This window comes from Peromyscus eremicus, chromosome 15 (assembly GCF_949786415.1).
Source record: "Peromyscus eremicus chromosome 15, PerEre_H2_v1, whole genome shotgun sequence".
Taxonomy (NCBI): domain Eukaryota; kingdom Metazoa; phylum Chordata; class Mammalia; order Rodentia; family Cricetidae; genus Peromyscus; species Peromyscus eremicus.
The window spans coordinates 56,012,488-56,034,499 of NC_081431.1; positions in this window are offsets into that span (position 1 = coordinate 56,012,488).

Below are 22,012 nucleotides of genomic sequence, written 5' to 3' on the forward strand. Positions count from 1 at the left end.
AGTGCAGGAGAATTACCAGGAGGAACTCTTCGTGGAGGGAAAGGGAGTAGAAGACACAGAGAGAACCTTCTGCACCATAAGGTTTAGCACTCTTTAAAAGGAGGGCAAGGATGGAAAAGGTGTCAGAGAGAAAGTGGCATCCTAGAGGCTCACTGAAAGTGTCACAGAAAGCTCATGACCAGGACAGCCTGGGTGAGCGTTGCCTTGGCAGTGTGGCAACCTTGAGCTGCAGCCTAAGGTCCAGTAGCTAGAGGCTATGGGCCACCTGAACTCTTATCAGGGGGGCTACAGGTCATGGCTGCCCCAAGACCTCAGCCCACGGGACCTTTTGAGAGAAAGATCGAATAAGCAAGAGGAGGAGAGAGGTACAAAGAAGGGTAATGACTATACAGATATTATTTTTAAAAAAACTATATATGTTTATAAAATGTCATAATAGAATTCATTGTTTATAGCTGGGCAGTGGTGGTGCACGCCTTTAATCCCAGCACTCAGGAGGCAGAGGCAGGCATCTCTGTGAGTTCGAGGCCAGCCTAGTCTACAGAGTGAGGTCCAGGACAGCCAGGACTACACAGAGAAACTCTGTCTCAAAAACCAAAAAAACAAAACAGAACAAACTTCATTGTTCTGGGCAATTAGCATATACTAATGAAAAAGAAAAAACTACTTCTCAGCTCTAACTTTGCATATTAGAGCAAAAAATATTTCCCTGTGTTTAAAACTGATTCCTGGATTATGAGGAATTACCAGAGAATAAAGACTGAAATGCTTTCATAATTTTTATATGCACTGTTAAATTCCTTATCCTTGAAAGACAATGAAATTACTTACCATGCTATGTTTAATAAGACAGGAAAAGTATACCAATATATTCTGCAATATTCTGAGTAAAAAACAAAATGTAGGGTGTGTGCCTACCTCTTAGGCTATTCTCCAAAAGCCTGGGGTGGGGCAGCTCAGTGGTAAAGCACTTGCTGCTAGTTCAGCCCTAGTGCTGAGGGGGCCAGGGAGCAGTATGGAAGTTCCTAAATGAAGTAGAAATTGAATTATCATACAGTCCTTCAACCTCCATTCTGAGAGTATACCCAATGGTAACAGTCAGACAGACACCTGAGCTCCTGTGGTCATTGCAATACATCATATATATATATATATATATATATATATATATATATATATATATATATACACACATATATATGTACATATGCATGCAACAATAATTAGTCAAATATGGGACCACAAATTTGAAATCCCCAGAGGGGTACAGGGGAGAGATTGGAAGGAGGGAAGAGAACGGAGAAATGCTATAATTAAATTATAATCTCAAAAAATACAAGAAAATGGTTTCTAAAAAATAAAGCATGGAGAAGAGAAAAAAAAAGTAGCTTGTTTTAACAAGTTACAATCTTCTTTTTAGGTGACTATAAATCGAATGTTGATGTCCTTTCTATTTAATGCTTATATTCACACAAAAAGGCAAGCAAACACATGTTGCAGAGTTTCCAAGTAGACCAACGAAGCCGTGGTTACCTGAGGCGGTAGGGAATGGGAGATGCTGGCCCAAGAACACAGAGAAGGAGCCAAGTGGAAGGAACAAGTCTGGAATCTAACGTGTGGCCTGAGCGCTACAGTTAACAGCACCATAGTCAGGGCTTTTACCAAGTGAGCAGACCCCGGCTGGTCTTACTGATGGGTCACGAGGCATGGGCATGCTTGTGTTCTTTACCGTATGCAACAAAATTTAAGTAAGATTATGTATTTATTTATTTATTTAAGGAAGAGTTGAAGGAGCAGATTGGGAACTAGTAAACTAACACAAAGAAAACGGGGGCTGGAGAGATGGCTCAGTGGTCAAAAGTACACCGTTCTTCCAGTGGGCCCCAAGTTTAATCCCCAGCACCCATGTCAGGCGGCTCACACCCCCCTGTAACTCCAGCTCCTGGGGGACCCAATGCCTCTGGCCTCGGCAGGTACCCACACTCATAGGCACGTACATAGTTTAAAATAATGCAGATATACATAATTTAAAATAATCAAAATAAAAACCTTTTTAAAACATATTTTAAGAGCCAGGCATGATAGTGCACACCTCTAATCCTAGCACTCAGGAGGTAAGCAGATCTCTGTGAGCTGGAGAAACAGCCTGGTCTACAGAGCGGGTTCTAGGCCAACCAGGGCTACATAGTGAGACCCTGTCTCAAAAGGAAAGAAATAGGAAGGAGGAAGGAAAGAAGGTAAAGAGTGAGCAAGAAAATGCACGTTATTTCCCGTTTTCTGAATATTTTTCAATGGCTTGGACCATTTGCGTGGTCTTTTCGTAAAGGGAAAGGTTTGTAGCAGGTGTTAGCAGAGAACAAGCAACAGATGTTGCCTTTCCTGACTGTGGCCAGTGGTCCCTAATCCACAGCCAGACAGCAAGCATGTGTCTCCTCACCCTGTCAGACTATACAAATCACTTCTCATCAGGTGGTGGCACAAGCCTTTGATTCTAGCACTTGGGAGGCAGAGGCAGGTGGAGCTCTGATTTCATGGCCATTCTGGTCTACAGAGTGAGTTCCAGGATAGCCAGGGCTGTACCCTGTCTCAAAACAAAACAAAAGTCACTTCTTGGTTAGCCAACTAATTGGAAGTTAGTCACTTTCTGATTCTCAAGGAGAACAGAACTGATATAATTACCCTCATAAGGGGATTTGAAATGAATTCAGAGTCCAGAGCCACATGTCACAGACAGGTCAGTTAAATGTGTCCAGTTCCCGGGCCCACCAGGGTCAGCAGCACAGCATGGCACTGGAGCATACACATACACCCACACGACAGCAGGCAGACCTAGGGAATACAACAGAAATCAGATACCTGGTGGCTCTGGCCTATAACACCAACTGTTTAGGAGGCTGAGGCAGGGGGATTGCAAAAGTTCAAGGCTAGCCTGGGAAACTTAGTGAGCTTCTATTTCAAAATAAAAGTATTAAAGGGGCTGGAGATATAGATCAACAGCAGAGCACTTACCTAGCATATATGAGTGCCTAGGTTCAGATACCTAGTATGAATATACATATATGTATGTATATGGAATATACAGATATTTCAGCGGCTGGATTAGACATTTGCTATGTTGTCCATTTTTGGCTTTCTAATGGTAATTAAGAGGCATGTCAATTCACCACAGCCTGGTATTTGTGTTAATGAGAGGAAGTTTTGTTTTGTTTTGTTTTCGAGACAGGGTTTCTCTGTGTAGTTTTGGTGCCTGTCCTGGGTCTTGCTCTGTAAACCAGGCTGGCCTTGAACTCACAGAGACCCGCCTGCCCCTGCCTCCTGAGTGCTGGGATTAAAGGCGAGCGCCACCACCCAGGTAGGGAAAGCTTTACCCTCTGCACCTCACTGACTTCTCAGAGTCATCGTCTTACTCTATGTCTCCTGGGCCAACACATCCTCTGCCCTTCCCAGGACTATGGCAGCCCCCTCTGCCCTCTGCCCTCTGTGGTTTTCCCTTCCCCACCATCCAGGCAAACTCCTCCCTTGCCCCATTGTTTCTTGCACATCTATGTGGCTGCTTCTGTCTTCCCAGTGTGCCCAGTTGTTTCTGTTTCTAATGCCTCTCCTTGAACGACCCTCTAAGGAGCTCTTAGCCCTCCACTAGCCACACAGCCATCTTGTGTGCTGCTCCAGATGAACCTCGAAGTGAAGTGGTTAAATCCATATTCCTAAGCCTGCAGCCTAAGGCTTGACAGGTCACCTTCCAGCCTGTGACATTAGCCTTCCAGGCTGTGCTACTGGTTGGCTGACATCCGGGACCAGCACTGCTGCAGCCCAGGCCTCCTCCACTCTGGCCCCTATTTAAATTACCCCACACTCGCCATTAGTTCCACAGCAAGCTAATGCCTAAAAGCAAGAACATGTATTAGTACCTAATAAGCCAGTTTCCAGATTGCCTTTAGCTGAAATCAAGGATGCAATTTGATTGATGCTAACACAGTGTCTTTCTTACCAGTGCACTTGGAGAGGCCCATCCAGTGGGGCTCGGAGAGTTTCCCCGTATCCATTATGCTGTCCTCAGAAGACACAAAGTGGGGAACTTTCTTGTATCAGGACAGAATGTGCGGTATTCCAATAATTAAGAAATGGAAAGGGGGAGGCATGAAAGAACTCTCTTTCGGAGAATAAACAGCACAGTCAGCCCCTTAGCCCAGCCCCCAGGTGAACTGTGATGAGCTGCATGGATCTGACGGAAAGAGGGAAAATGCGAGGCTGTGCACAAAAGCCCTGTCTGGTACAGTGTTTAGAAGACGCACATGCCTTGCTCATTTAATATAACCTCATCATGTTTTCATTTTTACTTCTTTTGCTTCTTAATATAAACTACATGCAGGTTAACCATTTAATTACCAGTTGTTTTTGTCTCAATTCTTCTCCTCAAAGTCATGTCTTTTCCATCAACTAGAGGGAAAAAAAAAAAACTGTTTCAGACAGAATCTGTCTAAGTAGTCCAGGCTCGTCTTGAACTCACAATCCTCCTGTCTCAGCTTCCCAGGCGCTGGTATGACAAGTGGGCAGTAGCATGCCAGCTTCACTGACTGGCAAACTATCCAATAGCTTTCTAGTTCCAGAGTCGGGTATAGGAAAGGAAGAGCGAGATGTGTCCAAATCACATGTGAAAGGATGAGTTTAAAAAAAAAATTAAAAAAAAAATAACGAAAAGGCTCGTTCCTGTACCCGGAGGAAAACTCCAACATAAACTAGCAGGAACTGTGGAGTTTGGACAGTGCTTAGAATCCCCTGGGTTAATCTGTAACAGACAATTCTCATCTTTAAATTCCCCTAATGACTCAAACTTGGTTGTAGTAATTATTTAAGAGCTCCTTGAGGAGAAGAAGGGAGATAAAAGTCCAACTGCGAGATCAAAATGAAAGGGCTCTAATTTCATGGGGATTTGCATAGCTCACTGGAGGGTAGAGATAATACCGAATCCCATAACTGTGTTTCCAGTGTCTCTTTCATTCTATTTAACAATCCAAGTAACGACACAGAGTGGGGCGGGGGTGGAGGGCGGCAGCTACTGGATTTTCCTTCTCGATTTATCCGGAGTTGGTGTTAAGTGGGCAGGAAGCTCCTCTTTCTCCACAGGGCAGGGCAAGGGCTGGCCCCCACAGCAGGTCACCAGGCTGCACTCAGCAACCTCACTCTTCTCTGTGGCACAAAGGTCACACTACTGGTGAAATGTAGGCTGGACAAACTGATTTGTTGGTACTCTGGTGACTGACAGAACAAGCCCCCTAGGATGGTGACAGACCGAAATAAGTGGTCTAAATTTCCATGATGGACTGCAGACACGACTCAGTGGTTAAGAGCACTGGCTGTTCTTTCAGAGGACCCAGGTTCAATTCCCAGCACCCACTCGGCAGCTTACAACCCTCTGTAAATCCAGGTCCAGGAGAAGTGACACCTTCTTCTAGCCTTCAACAATAACAGTCATGCATGTGGTGTATAAACACACACGCAGACACAACACTTGCATACATAAAACAAAAAAAATTGTACTCTGGTATGAGACCAGTCTCTAGATATGACCTCAGTCAATTAAGCATGCTTCCTTGGACCTCAGTTTGCCCACCTGGAAAATGACGGTGTACCACAGGATGACATATGTTTGTCCAGATTTAAGCTTCTGATGTTGCATACATGTTGAGTGTGTAGGTGTGTTGCCTGCACAGATTAATGAAGTCTGTGAGAGAAAAACAATGCAGTTATCCAGCGGCTAATATGTTAATGTAGGGAGAAAGAAGAGATTTCAAACCCACAGAGATGATACAGAAATAACTAAACATATTGAAAAAGTCCCAACTCCATTTGTAATCTTTTGTTTTTGTTGCTTTGAGACAGGGTCTTACTCTGGCCTCAAAGTCAAGGTGATCCTGGAAAGGGGAGCCACTAGACCTAATTGTATAATTTCTTTTTCCCCTCCCTTCTTTTTTCCCCTTTTTTGATTTATTTCAAACCGAGCTGGAAGTGAACTTCAGGCCTTAGATACATGCTCTGACACTGAGCTATATCCCTAGATCTGTCATTTGTGGTTGCAAGATGCAAATGAGGGAGCTGTGGTTCTTTGAATGTAACTGGCCCCATAAGACCATAGGGCATGGCACTATTAGGAGGTGTGGCTTTCTTGGAGTAGGTGTGGCCTTCTTGGAGGAAGTGTGTCACTGCGGGGATGGACTTTGAGGTCTCATATATGCCTAAGCCACACCCAATGTCTCAGACCACTTCCTGTTGCCTGCAGGACAAGATGTAGGAATCTCAGCTCCATCTCTAGCACCATGTCTGCCTGCACACGGCCATGTTTGACTATGATGATAATGGACTAAAACTCTGAAAATATAAGCCACCCCATTAAATGGTTTTCCTTTGTAAGAGCTGCCGTGGTCATGGTGTCCCTTCCCAGCAGTAGAAACCCTCAGACAGGAGTGGAGAGATGGCTTAGTGATGAAAAGCAAGAGAACCCAGGTTCAGTTCCCAGCACCCACATGGTGGCTCACTGTCTGTTACTCCAGTCCCAGGGGATCTGACGCCCTCTTCTGATCTCCATGAATATCAGGCACATGTGTGATGCACGTACATACATGCAGCCAAAACACTCACACACAGAAAGTAAATCTAGCTAGGCATGGTGGCGCACACCTTTAATCCCAGCACTTGGGAGGCAGAGGCAGGTGGATCTCTGAGTTTGAGGCCAGCCTGGTCTACAGAGTGAGTTCCAGGACAGCCAGGGCTACGCAGAGAAACCCTGTCTTGAAAAAACAAAATAAAATAAATCTTTAAAAGTGTCAAATGTAAATAAAAACAATAACATGACATTTCACCTATCAGATTAGTAATCATAAAACGTTTAGAGATACCCAGTGGTGTTAGATGTGCAAATACCCCGTGCCGTCGGGGGAGGGGGGGGTGATGGCTCACTTGTAAAGCGCAGACTTTGCAAGCACAGGATCTAAGTTCGATGGCCAGAACCCATGTTTGGGGGAAAAAAAAAAAGGCCAGTTGTGGTTACACATGTACCTGTAAACCCAGGACCAGGAGGCGGAGACAGGAGGACCCCTGGGCCTTGCTGATCAGGCCGGCATACTTGGTGAGTTCCAGGCCAGTAAGAGATCTTGTCTCAAATTTTTAAAGGTAGATAATGACTGGTGAACATGCACACACACAGACACACACACATATATGTACACCTACACACATGTGTACCTACACACATAAACACAAACAGGTACATACACACAAAAAATGCTTTGGAAATGAAAAGATATTGACAGTCTTCTGGGAGCCCAATTTGTTAATATTTATCAAAAGTTAAAATCTGTATAGCCTTGAACATATATATGTATATGTTCTATATAGCCCTAGCTGTCCTAGAACTCACCTTGTAGACCAGGCTGTCTTCAAATTCACAGAAATCCACCTGCCTTAATCCCCAGTGCTGGGATTAAAGGTGTGAGACATCATATCTGTCTGTAACCTTGAACATAAATTACTTCTTGGAATTTAGTTAGTAGCTGTACTTTCAAAAAGGTACTAAGTTGTGTATGCAGGCCTGCCCATGACAAAATTGCTTGAAACAGCCATGAGCAGGAAAACGACTGAACACATTACAGTCCCTCCATCTTAGAAGATATTAAGTGGTTTCTAGAAAACATTTCTGCATGCTGACATGCAAAAAATATCAAGACTTACAAAGTGAAAATCATGCTGTAGAGTAATATGAATATATGATACAATTCATTTTTGAAAAGAGAAACTATTAACTGATGGAGGAAATACGTGTTAAGAGATCCATTTTTTACAACTCTACTACTTCTATTATGCTAGGGACTGGAAACTAGAACTGATCTGAATTCTGTACCATGAAATGTAAGAGGGGAAAAAGAAAACTTTTAAAGGAAGAAATCGCCTTGAAAAGTGATAGAGACTCTATGTCATAGGGTAACCGTAGGTGGCTGGATATAAGGACATGCTGTCCTGAGGCTCCTGTGGCCCTTGGCTTCATGGGAAGTGAGAACAGGACAATATGGGGCTCTGTAGACATAAGCCCTTGGCGGCACATCTATTCTTTCTGCCTGTAAAACATCACTTTCCCTTTCTTTTGGCAAGAAGACATGTTCTCCTTTCTGGAACTACTTTCTCTCTACCCTTAGTCCATGTTTCATGTTGGGGGCTGGACCATGACCTCCAGTTACAAGAGTGGACATTGCCCCAGAAGAACGGTCATGATGGGTTCCAAGAGAGAGGCTGCCCAAAGATGGCAGAAGAGCCCCGCCCACAGAACATCTACTGGGGCTTGTGGACAAAGGAGAGAATCTCCTCTGAGAGTATGTCCGCCAGAGCAAATGTCTGGAACTGACATGTCCATTGTCACCAACACCTGGGTAGTGACTTGTCTGAAAATATAGCAAAACACAGGAAGACAGACTGTGTGACGAGAGACAGGTGCCTGTGGACATGACACCCCTGCATCCCAGCCCGCGGAAGACTTTTCCAGTTTATATGAGCTTGTAAATTCTCACTCTTCCCTGAGCTGCTGTGAGCTGGGGAACCTATCGGTTTCATCGCAGAATCTCAGCAGATAGAAGCGCCTTGGATATTTGCTCCACAGCTGGCAATGCCCACAGTACCCTCCGGCAGCATTTACCACGATGCTTTCTGTCCTTTGGTCCACGTGTCCTCACCCTCCCACCCAGCCCAAAAGAGGGAACCAAGAAGAACAGAACCTCAGTGACACACTTGTAGCACACCACGTGGGACTCTTCAGTAGTCTTCAATACTCTGATTTTCAATAGGTATGTACTTTCGTAGGGCATCAGTGTCTTAAAGATGACGGGGGGAGCCCCCCCCCCGCGGGGGGGGGCGGGGCGGGGAGAGGCACTGAGGTGGCTCATTTGCTGAACTACCTGCTCTGCTAGTATGAGGAGCTGATTGTTGTTGTTGTTGTTGTTGTTGTTGTTGTTGTATTTTTTGTTTTGTTTTTTGTTTGTTTGTTTGTTTTGAGACAGGGTTTCTCTGTGTAGCTTTGCACTTTTCCTGGAACTCACTCTATAGCCCAGGCTGGCCTCGAACTCACAGAGATCCGCCTGCCTCTGCCTCCCGAGTACTGGGATCAAAGACATGCGCCACCACCACCCAGTGAGGACCTGATTTTGGGCTCTCGGGACCCGTGTAAAAGCCAGGTATAGTGGCACTGGGAGGGCAGAGACGCATCTGTCTGTGGGTTCATTGGCCTGCCAGCCTAGTGGAATTGATGAACTTCAGGTTCAGTGAAAACCTGCCCCCCAAAAACACTAAGGCGAGAACAATTGAGGAGGATGCCAGCATGTACACATGAATACACACACACACACACACACACACACACACACACACACACACACTCATTCCATGTAGTCTTAGTTTTAGTAGCTGTGATATAGATATCTAAGCTAAGATGTAGGCATTTTATAGATATAAGACCATCGCAGTACCAGCATGTAAATTCCAACGTTTCTTCAGGGATGGGCACAGAGAAACCGGTCTCAATGATCCACTGTGCACAACAGGGAAGTCACATGACTAAGATGCACATAACTCCATTGCACCCACAACTCCATACTCTTGGTGCAGAAGTGAATTTTTTTTTTTTTTTTTTAAGTGAATTTCTACCATAGTCGCAGACACCTCCAACCCGGAAACATGTCCGGCAGGAGGAGACAGGACATTTAGAGGCAGCCACATTTTTCTCTGGTCATTAGCACCTGCCCTGTAAGTGTCAGGACCCTGTGAGCTCAGGAGTTGCTTCAGCATCTGTCCCTCACAGTCACTGCCAGCTCCTCCAGCCATCTGGCCATCTCAGGCTCACCTGCCCTGAGAAGATACCGTACTCCCTCGCCACACACACCTACCACAGCCTCAAACCTGTTCAACAAGCCCGACATGGAAAGTGACAGTTGTTACCAGTCACCTTACCAGCCGCTCTCCCCAGATCAAAGGGCACAGTGAACCGCCATCTGTTAGCTGGGAACATGCCTCCTGTCACTTCCCTGCAGAGTGACAGGCTGGCAGTGACCCGTGGCAGCCCTGGCTCAGTGCAGTGCCCTTGTGTCCGACTGTCAAGCTTGGCAGGACTCTGGGGACCGCAGAGGCATTTCGGTGTTAGAGTGTTTTGGTCTCAGTGATCTCAAAGGCAGGCACAAAGGAAAGGCAAGGCAAAACCCAAGTGGAAGAGCCTGTGGTGTGTGTTATTCGGCTGCTCCTCTAACTCCACATCTGTGCGGACTCCAGGTGCCACAACAAACACACAGCCTGGACCACTCATCTGAATACATGCGGGAGCCAGGCAGGCCTGGGTTCGGTCTTGGTATCTTCTCAAAAGATAATAAGCAAGCCTGATGGTCAGCGGTGAGGAGAGACAGCTGTGGGAGCCGGATGTCTGAGGTGGAGGACCTAATACAGCGAGGTGAGAGGACCTGCTTCTGGGTGTGGACTGACACCCTCCCGGGTTATGAGGACTGGAGATGCTCTGCCCGCCCTTCCTCCCTCCTTCCTTCCTCCCTCTCCTCCCTCCCCCCTTCCTCCCTCCCTTCCTTTCCTCCCTCCCTCCCCCCTTCCCTCCCTCACTCTCCTCCCTCCCTCCCTCCCCCTCCCTCCCTCTCCTCCCTCCCCGCTCCCTCCCTCCCTCCCTCCCCCCTCCCTCCCTCCCTCCCTCCCCCCTCCCTCCCTCCCCCCCTCCCTCCCCACTTCTCCCTCCGCAGTGCTAGGGATGGAAGCCAAGGCCTGCCTGGCACACACTGGGCAAACACGGTACCAGGAACCCTATTCCCAGTCTGTACTTTCCTCCATCAGGTCACACTGGTCCCGGTCACGTGGCTCCACTCCACATAACTACCCCCCAAATTGTTCCATCTCTGGATGAATTTAGAGAAGATACATTCGAGCATGACACTGAAACAAGGCCTGAGAGCTGGCTTTGCTGAGAGCCCAGTGGATTTTCAGTTGTGCATAATACACTGGCTGTGGTGAGCTGAGCGGAAGAGCCATTGGCAATCCAGCCTCCAGCCTCCAGTCAGGATGAGGCTTATGTGGACTCTTTTCCCAACACTATTCAGCTTTTCTCCCTCTGCTCTGCACACACTCTCCTGAAGCCCCTACCCGGGGCTTCACTGCAGCATTGCGCTCTCTCTCTCTCTCTCTCTCTCTCTCTCTCTCTCTCTCTCTCTCCCCCTCTCTCTCATTTGATCTTCCTTATTTCAATCCACCCTACACACACCACCTCTGCCTAGACATGTGTTCTCTGAACACAGAGAAACTGGGGTCAAACAACCTTGGTATTTACTTCCAAAAGGTAGTATGCCCGCAGGAGAGGCCGCCGGTGGTGAGAGCCTAAGGTCGGATCTATTATCCACGTTATCCAACTGGCTTCCCCGTGTCTGCAGAGGCTGTCTAGAAGTCTACTGTGCTGTAAACCATAATGTCCTCCACAGGTTCATGTTTGGGTACTCAACCCCCAGATGGAGGTGCTGTCTAGGGTGGTTATGGAACTTTCCAGACCCAGGACCTACCTAGCAGACATAGGGCCACGGTGGGCAGAACTAGAGGATTAGCCTACCTGGTTTCACAGAATTCTCTGTTTCCTGGTCCTCTAAGATGTGAGCAAGCTGGGCCTCAGGTTCCCACTGCCGCAGGCAGGAGCCGTCCTGGAGACATGTTTTCCCTGCCATGGAACCGCAAGCCAGAATAAATCCCTCCCTCCTCTTTTAAGTTGTATCTTGTCTGGAATTCGGTCCCAGTGACTAGAAAAAGATCAAAAGGAGGCCTCTTGTTCATCTACTGCCCGGCTTCTAGAGACTCGCAGCCCATGAAATATCCCCTTCCAGGCTAACTGGACCAGTTATCACCCCCTCCCCCTTAGTTTTTTTCACATTTATTTGTTCATGTTCACCCCTTAGTGCCCAGATATTGAGCTCAGGTTTCCAGTCTTGGCAGCACACACCTTTACCCACTGAGCCGTCTTGCCAGCCCAACTACCCATAAACCATAGCGTGTGCTGCTCCGTATTCTGGAAAGCCTTCTCTCCCTGTATTTGTGTCTCTACCACAACAAAAGCATCTTAACAGGAAGGAACCATTTTATATTTGCTAGCTTGATGCTTGATAAATAGGTGATCAATAGATTCTTAAATCAACTGAGTTCTCTTCTTCATCCTTGTAGGACACAGCTCAAATCCTGTCACTTCCTTAGGGCCCCAGGCTGCCGACTCAGGAGGAGGGTCCCTCCCTCCCTTGAACCAGCTCTAGCATCTCTGGACCTTACTATTTACCTAGCAACAATCTGAATGAGACATCGGTTTTTTGTTGTTGTTGTTGTTGTTCATTTCCTGCGCTGGTGTTTCTATTTTTCATGTGTTTAGACTTTTCCTTTTAGGGGCCATGGGATTTTCTCCCTTACCTCAATATCTAAAATCTAAACTAGGTCTTTATTGCCTTCTGCATTTAATCTGCCTGAGTGAATTCAAATTGTATATAATAATTAATTATAGGAAATTCATATTCATTTTTAACTAAAGATGGAAGTTTTCAGGATCTGGAAACAAAAGTGTAATTAAAAACAAATTGGCGGGCTGGAGGGATAGCTCAGCCGTTAAAGGCTAGGCTCACAACCAAAAACATAAAAACAAATTGCCGTGAGTTCAAGGCCAGCCTGGTCTACATAGAGAGTTCTGGGAGAGCCAAGGCTATGGAGAGAGACTCTGCCTCAAAAAAATAGATAAATAAAAACATTGTTAATGAAAACTGTTCAAGGTAACTTGTCTAATTTATCTTTCCCACATGCAAACATGGGAATGTCATTTTGTCTCTCACATGTCACAGGAGCCAGCCTTTAAGATAGCCCCCCTCTTACCTGACTCATGCTCCAGGAAGTTCCCAGTCTCCTCCCACACTGAAAATGTTGGCCTAAATCACCATTAGTCTACGGCACCCATGATGGGTGGAACCCCAAGGCTAACCGGAGAAGAGCGTTGCCGCTCACCCACTCACTGTAAAGGATGCTCAGGTGTCACACAGTGGGGACACTCAGAGGACAACTCACACCAAGTGACAGGGAACTAAGGCCACTTGCTCACAGCCCCCCACATGAGCAAGCCGCCCCAGAAGGAGCTCCCCCAGCCCTAGGCAAACTTTCAGAGGATCGCACAACTGCAATTCCCTGAAAGAAGCTGAGCCAGAACCACTTACCTCAGCCTCTGCCGTGTTCCTGACCCAAAGACTGTACGTTGTCACGGGCTGGGGGTGAAGCTCGGTGCCACAATGCTGGGCTAGCACACAAGAGGCTGTGGCGCCGTTCCCCAGCACCACCAGAGAAGAACAAAGGAGCTCTCTGATGCCCAAAGGCTTCAGCGTTGTTTAAACTAAATTTGGGGATGATCTGTTATGTCATTACATGACTGATCTATCTTCACATGGAAGTTTGGTGACTGGGGAGGTATCTTGGCAGGGCACCTGCAAGGCCATGGATTCCATCTCGGGGGAGGGGGCGGCAATTATTACTTATGTAAAGAATATGTTGTTTCTGTGACCAACTAGACAGTTGAAAACATGGAGTAAAAGCAAGCGGCTGTGTGGAAGAAGGATCCCAGTAAATTGCCAACAGTGACCTGGACTAAGTGACCTCATCTGTACAATCTGGAGAAAATACTCTAAAACTCAGTCCCTGAGAAGAAAACAATATCAGAGCCACCATTGTTTCAGGTCTTATTGATTTGTTTGGAGATCACAATATCTGTGTGACTCTCGTGGCATTACGGCAAAAGAAGGCTGAAGGAACTGTCTCTGTCACCATCTGGTCTAAGCCAGTGTCATCTCTCACCCAAATCACACTGAGCCTCAGATTAGCATCTTCATGATCTCTCTGTCCCAGGATGTTCTGACAGAAGCCAATATCGTCTTATATGTTTGATTTGGGTTTTGATGCAGGGTATCTCTATAGAGCCCTGCCTGTCCTGGAGCTAGCTATTAGACTATGCTGGCCTTGAACTCACGGGGATCTACCTGCAATTGCCTCCTCAAAGCTGGGATTAAAGATATGTACCATGTCCAGCATATTGCCTTTTTTATGTTCGAGTCTACCATTGATTTAAAAATGTCCCCTTGTTCTCCAAGGGAAGCAAGCCTAAGCAAGGCCTCAAGCAGAGTCCCAGGGTCTCATGCTTTGGTACTGCTTCATCCTCCAGCCTCAACCCATAGCAGTCTCTATGTCCTCCTTATCCTTTCTTGCTGTACTAGCTTTCTTCCAACTAAGTTGTCTTATCCAAACTTGTCTCATCTCATCCCACCTCTGAGCCTTCGCACACACTGGCCCTACAAACCTGTTCACCCCTCCAGTGTCGTCCCCCCCCCCCAACATCCCACCTCCTCTCCCCAAACTCCATCCTCATCCTTAAGATCTTAGTGTCGGAGAAGGTTGCTGAGGAAGCCCTGTACTGATGCCTCATATAGGAAAGGTTCCTAGTCACAAGCTTATTGGGACCCTCTGCTTTTCCTTTCTAGTTTTGACTGAGGAATTATTTAATTCAAGTGTCTCCCACACCCAGCTGGGAGCAGAGTCAGCCAAACTGCTCCTTGTGCCCCGCACCAAAGGAACTTGGCTAATGTCAGTGGCCAATAAAGTTCTTCCTGGGCTCTGCCTTCCAAACTGTGCCTAAGTCTACACCAGCCATCTTTCGGTTCTTTGGTTACTGGGGTGGGATAGGGAGTTTATATCATGTGTTTCTCATCTGGGCCACCTTTGCCTCTCCAACAACTGAGTATGGAAAATGCTGAAAATTATTCACTTATTTTTTTTCATTTATTGACTGAAGGCCAGTTCAGCTAGAGCCTTCCTTAGTTTGGGGATATTCTAAATGCTTCTAAGAATCATCCTTCATATTTCCTCAAATTTTCTATATTCCAGTGTTGTCAATGAGTATTCCTGGGACTACAAGTGCCTCTGGAAAGGGTGATATACCAAATGAATAAAGTCTTAATATGAGTTAATTTCATCACAATTAAAAGTTGGTTGCTTTACAAGGACCCAAAAGGTAGCTCCATCAACTTTCAGACTCTCAGATCTCTCTCTCTCTGAAACATCATTCTTTTTTCATTGTAAATGAAATTATTTGAAAGTCAATTTTCTCCCATAAAAACTTCCAAGATAGGCTGGGTGGTAGTGGCATTGGGAGGCAGAGCCAGGCGGATTTCTGTCAGTTCAAGGCCAGCCTGGTCTATAGAGCGAGATCCAGGACAGAGAAACCCTATCTCAAAAGAAAAAACAAACAAAACAAAACAAAACAAAACAAAAACAAAAACAAAAAACTTCCAAGATAGCAGAGTGCAAGCATGACCGTTTTTCTCACTCTAATTTTTCCAAAACATACTTTTAAATGGGAGTCTCTAGGTTGAGGGGTCCACAAGCTAATACAAATTAGAGGGTGTTACTGTCTTTCAATGTGTGATTGTGTTCACATTAAACCCTGTGATCATTGTAAGTATGCTTCAATAATTACCCGCGTGAGTAGAGTGGAAGGGTAAGAACAATGTGGTCACAATTTCTTACTTTGCCATGTTTTGCACAGATATAAGCTTCAGGTCAGAGAGACTAGATTTTCTTCTAAGTGTAATAAGAAGCCATTGAAAGGGTGGAGGCAGTGTGGTGACATCCTGGTCACAGGAAAGAGTACGGGTTTGTGCTGGTCGTGAGAGTCAGGAAGTCAGCCCAAATGCTGATGGGGGATATTCCTTGAGTCATAGTCCAGGCCTTTGGCAGCACCCTGAAAAAACAAGACAGCTGCCAATGTTTTTCCAGACCTGATCTCCCAAATCCCACCTCTGGGTGCTGGATGGACAGGAATGAAGGATGAGGAAGGGGTAAAGGGGAATCCTGAAAGCCAGTTTGTTCTTAATTTTCCCCTGTAAAGCTGAAGAAACATAACTTCCCTAAACAGAGACCATAAAACCAGATGCATCAGCCTGACCCAGCTCCAGAGTCAGGCCAACGAGTCTGTGGCCACCACCACTGCTGCCGCCACAGCCACACACACACACACACACACACACACACACACACACACACACACACCGCTTTCTCCACCACCCTCCCTTTCCTGACGTCTCTCTCACTGGGGTATCAGGTTTTGCATCTCAGTAGAAATTAAAGGAGGGCACACAAGCATCACAGGTAGCTTGTTGCTAGGCACAGCCTCGGCATGCTCTTCCCTGCATCCTGGTCCCAGGCACGAGTTTCCAGGGTAGTCAGAGCAGATGTCTCCATTGTCCTTCACTTGCGGTTCAACCCCACCATGCCTGGGTGAGCCTTTGAAGCCCATCCAATCTCACAGAACTGCTTTTGTGAGCGAGACATCTCTGAGAAGTTCAATCGTGCTTGAGTCTAAAATCATTTGCCATTCTCCTGTCCCTAACACACAAGTCCCTGTGTGTTGATCTAACCAATTGGTAGTGTTTTGAGTAATACATCACTAGGCCAATGGCGCCTTAACGATGTATTACATTAATATATCATCAAAGCCTTGGCATTGTTATGATATATTACTTTAATACATCATTGGAGTGCCATAGCTTTAATGATGGATTACTCAAAACCATAGCAACAGCTAGAAAGATCAAGATAAGTTTTGTATTTTTTAAACTTATTCTCAGTGAATATGATTTTTTTTTTCTTAAGTTTCCATAGTAAAGTATGTGTTCAAAGGAAATATGAGACCACAGGTCCTGGTGATAGGCAGCACCACGCTGTTTCCTTGGTTGACCTTCTGCACTGTTTACTTGCTCAACACCCAAATCTATACATGCTTCAAAATTTATTTAAAAATACCTTATCCAGCCAGGCATGGTAGCTCACACCTCTAATCTCAGAATTTGGGAGACTGAGGCAGGGGGATTGCTGTGACTTCAAGGGTAACCTGGGCTATGTAGGGAAACCCTCTATCAAAAAAATAAACATGAGCTGGAAAGCTGGCTCAGCAGTTAAGAGCACTCTCTGCTCTTGCAGAGGACCCAGGTTTGATTCCCAGCACCCACATGGCGACCAACCATCTATAACTCCAGTTCTAGGAAATTCAACACCCTCATACCTCAGTAAACAGTTAGGGGTGTTTGCTTTTATACAACAAGGCTTTATGAGTTAGACATGGTTGCTCACACCCATAACCCCAGCACTTGGAAGGATGAGGCAGTGGGATTACTGTCTAAACAACAAAGTGAGAACTTGTCTCAAAAAACAAAACAAAAACAAAAATACAAAAAATCTCCCTGATCTACCAGAGTCTCTACAGTCTTCTCCTGGTTGTCATATCACATGCAGGAGGAGGAGGAAGCTTGGATGGATGGATGGATGGATGGATGGATGGATGGATGGATGGATAAACAGATGATAGGTAGATAGGAAGGAAGGAAGGTAGATAGATAGATAGATGACAGGTAGGTAGATAGATGATAGATAGATAGATAGATAGATAGATAGATAGATAGATAGATAGATGACAGGTAGATAGGAAGGAGGGTAGATAGATAGATGATAGATAGATGATAGGTAGGTAGATAGATAGATAGATGATAGGTAGGTAGGTAGGTAGGTAGATAGATAGATAGATAGATAGATAGATAGATAGATAGATAGATGACAGGTAGATAGGAAGAAGGGTAGATAGATGATAGATAGATAGATAGATAGATAGATAGATAGATAGATAGATAGATAGATATGATAGGCAGATAGGAAGGAAGGTAGATAGATGATTGATAGATAAATAGGTAGATAAATAGATAGACAGTGATATAGATATATCTCAGATCTCCTAAGTGGCAGCCTTGAGCTTTCATTAGCTTTGGCACAATAAAAACTGGCCAAGGAATAAGAGTAGTAGAACTGAACATCCTACAACAGACAGAGTATTAGTAGGAATAGGGAAATTTTAAGCGTGTTTCATGGTAAATCTCAAGTGTTTAACCTGCGTGAGGTTCCACTCAGATATGGTATGAACAGCAAACGTGTGTGTATAGTATAGAAACACACGCATGCACATGCACGAGTGTGTGTATGCTCGGAAGACCAGACGCTGGGGTCAAGCGGCTAACCCTACAGCAAACCTCCTTAAAGAAGACCCTGAGAGGCTAATAACCACAGCTCTCTGAATTCAACTTTTAAAAGTTGATTCTTAAGACGGTTTAGAGCCAGCCAGGCATGCTGGTGCACATCTGTAATCCCAGCAAAGTGAGGTAGGGATAGCAGGATCAGGTCAAGGCCAGCCTGGGGTACATGAGACCCTGTCAAAGAAGAAGAGAAGGGGGTGGATAATGATGTCTGGTGTAACTGCACACTTGGGAGACTGAGTCAAGAGGGTCTCGGTCATCTTTATCATGAGGCTTTTTCTTTTAGGTAACCAACCAGCTCCCCCATCATGACACGGAGACTTATAATGAGTTCTGAATGCTTGGCCTAGCTTAGACCCATTTCTGGCTAGCTCTTTTAACTTAAATTTACCTGTTTCTCTTTATCTACCTTTTGCCTCAGGGCTTTTCACCTTTTCTTGCTGTCTGTATGTCTGGCTGGCTGGAGGCTGCTTGGCTTCTTGCCCTGAGTGTGTCCTTCGTTCCTCCTCCAGAGCCTAGATTTCTCCTCCTATTTATTCTCTCTTCCTGGCAGCCCCGCCCATCCCTCTCCTGCCTAGCTATTGGCTATTCAGCTTTTTATTAGACCAATGAGGTGCCTTAGGCAGGTACGGTGAAACAGATGCGACACATCTTTACATAATTAAACACACATCCTTACATCATTAAACAAAGGCAGCATAAACAAAAGTAACACACTCTTGCCTAGTTAAACTAGTCCACAACACTTGATCATGAGTTCAAAGCCAGCCTGGCCTCTGAGACCCTGTTTCAAACGAAGAACGGGTCCTGGCTGATAACAGTTGTGGTATCAGCGCATGAGAAGCTGAAGCAGGGGAATCACAAATCCAAGGGCAGCTTGGACTACAGATGGAAATCTGGGCTCAGGAAATCAAGGGCTAGGGAGGAAGTTCAGTGATACGGTGCTTGTCTGGCCTGTACAAGGCCCAGGATTCCATTCCAGTGCTGCATAATAATAATACAATAAAAAAATAAGTGCAGAATCAGAGTTATTTAGAGAAAAGTAATCCATTTCCAGACAGAAGTAAGAGCGTATTTCTGGAGTCTCTGAGAGATAGCCTTGTCTCTCAGGGTAGGTCCCACTGCACAGCTGAGCCTCACCGAGTCAGAGCTGCTGCCCAGCACCCACACTTGGATGGTCATTGCATCTCTTACCCGTGTACAACACCCACTCGACTCTATCCGGCCAGGGCCTTCTGATTACCTCTCAGGAAAGCCTTTCCTCATCCCGACGGTGCCTGATTTGAGAATTGAATTCTCTCTCTCTTTCTCTCTTATCTAGGTTGAAGGACTGCTGTGAGGGAGCCAGCTGCGGAGAATAAATGAGGCGAGAAGGGATGATTCAGCACATGCTGCGACCCACCCCATGCTCCAGCTCAAGGATCAGTTTAGTCTCAATCAGCACACAGAGTAATGGGCTGGGGAAGGCTGGGGAGATGACACAGAAGACGGAGAACAGCAAAGACCCTCATGTCGGGAATATGGGGCTCCAATAAGGTTGGGCTGGAAGACGATGAGGTGCCAAACGTGCCCACAGTGCAGTCTTGGAGGTAAAGAGAAAGAGAGTCTGCATGCTTATACACCATGATGAACCCCAGGGTTCCGAGGGGCCCCAGAGACCTAGGAAGTACTGAATGGTCCCCCAAAAGTTCAGCAACGCTTCCAGAGGAACTCATTATTGGGCTTGGTGACGATTCTGTGGAAAATAACCACTCGTTCTCGCCTTCTGCTCTGGACCCAAATGCTGCTTCTTTAAAACCACAGCCGAAAGCCCTCCTCCTCCAGGGAGCCTTCTTGCCTTCCCCGAGGCTGGGTGCAATTCCTCCACCTCTGACCCCTTGCAGCTGACAGTTCCTTCACTGATTTCACTTGCTTTTTTGTATTATCACCTGTCTATAACACGTCATAAACTTCAACTCCCAGAACACTGGAGGGCTGGGACAAGTAGCTTCAAACATGAGGACCTGAGTTCCTCAGCACACGTGCACACACACACACACACACACACACACACACACACACACACACACTGTACACTACAAACTGTTTGGTGATTTTAGTCCGAGTTCCAAAAGGGAATTAGGCGCTAACAGCCTCACTGAAGCTTTCTTTAGGAGGTGCGATGGGTAGCCAGCCTCCTGAGGACACCTGTCTTTCTGTGCGCACACAAATTCATAATTACTGTAAGTGAACCCAAATTCACATGTGTTAAAAGAGGATTCTGCCTTAATTCTTCTACAAACCAGCCGTTCACCCAGAGAGGACTGAATTTTCACAATGTAAGAAAAAGCCCCTTCCCCACCGTTTCACTCATCTGAAAGCTTTGACAACCACATCCTTCTCACATGGCATCCCTGCAAAGCCATCTGGCAGCAAGCCAGTGACTGCAATGTGGAGGTTAAGACTACCCGCCGTGAGTTACCAGTATAGCACACTCCCGCAGTAAGTCAGCTTTTCTAAGCCCTGCATGGACTGCACGCCTTCCTCACTTGACTACTTCAAAACTACACAGGAACCCTTGACAGGAACCACACACATGAAAACTTCCCTTCCTGTCAGGGTCAGGATGCAGCATTTTGATTGCTCCTACAATGAACAGATATTCCTTTCCTTTTTCACTTTCCAAGGATGGTGTGCCGACCGAGAGAAACAGCAGGACTCTACACTTCCGAAATTTCACGGTTGGTGCATTCATTAGGCGGAACAAAGTGATGTCCACGTGACATTTCTCAGAGGCCAAATGCTTCTCCCCAGGAAAAGAAAGATGTGGCTGGGCATCATAGCTTCCCTGGTAACGCTGGTCTCCTTTTGCCCTTCCTTCCTGGCTTCTTGTTACCAAGATAGCTTGCTTTCAAAATCGCAGCTCAGTGACTGAAAACAAGTGGCACGCGCTGTACCTGGGGTGTGACCCCGAAGAAGCACACCACTGAGGGAGAAACGGGAGAAGACGGCCTGTTCTCGGCCTCTGGTTCCACTAGTGAGAAAAATCTGAACTGACAAAATCCTTCCTTGGATTCAAGAATCTCTCTAGAGCGAAAGTTTCACTGTGCAAACTACAGATGTTTTCAACTTAATTTCTCCCTTGATATAGTGTGATCTCCCATGACTGAAAAATGTATCCACATATTATTTTACTAAGTACAATCAGCTCATCTCGTAAAAACTCGGGGCACTTACTATTTTCTCTGTTTACAATACATCTCCAGACACGACAAACTGTCATCCTTTGAGTCCTGACCCTTGCTCCTCCCCTGGAAAACTCTCCCTCCACCTTGGCCAGGCCAGGGGCTATTTGTAATCAAGTTTCAAATCAAGCTCTGCTTCCTCCAGGAAGCCCTCCCTGATGTCCAGAGCTCAGCCACAGTTGATGCTTTTCCTCTGTGCTCCCATAGTCCAGGGCATTGCCCCTTGTCAGAATATTTATCACCTTGCTGTGAAAATGGCTGCTTCCTTCTCTAACTCCCTCCAAAGAGTGAGTTTTCTTGGGGACACTCTCAGCAACTAAAAGTGCTCGAGACGAAGCTGACACACTTACCGCACCTTTGGGCAGTAACTGAACGTGACCCCTGAGTGCAAACCTTTTGGGAAGGTGTAGAGAACAGCTAGGACTTCGTCCTACGTCAACAGCTGAATGCTAACTCACCTGCTTCACCTCAGCCACGTGCTCCAGACCACGTGCTCCCTCCATTCTCTGAACAGCCTCAGTTCTTTCCCCCCTTAAAATTTCATTCTCTGGGTCTTCATGGGACCAAATGCTGCCAGTCATTCAAGTCTTGAATGTCACCCTCAATGTCACCCGGAGAGACCTCGCC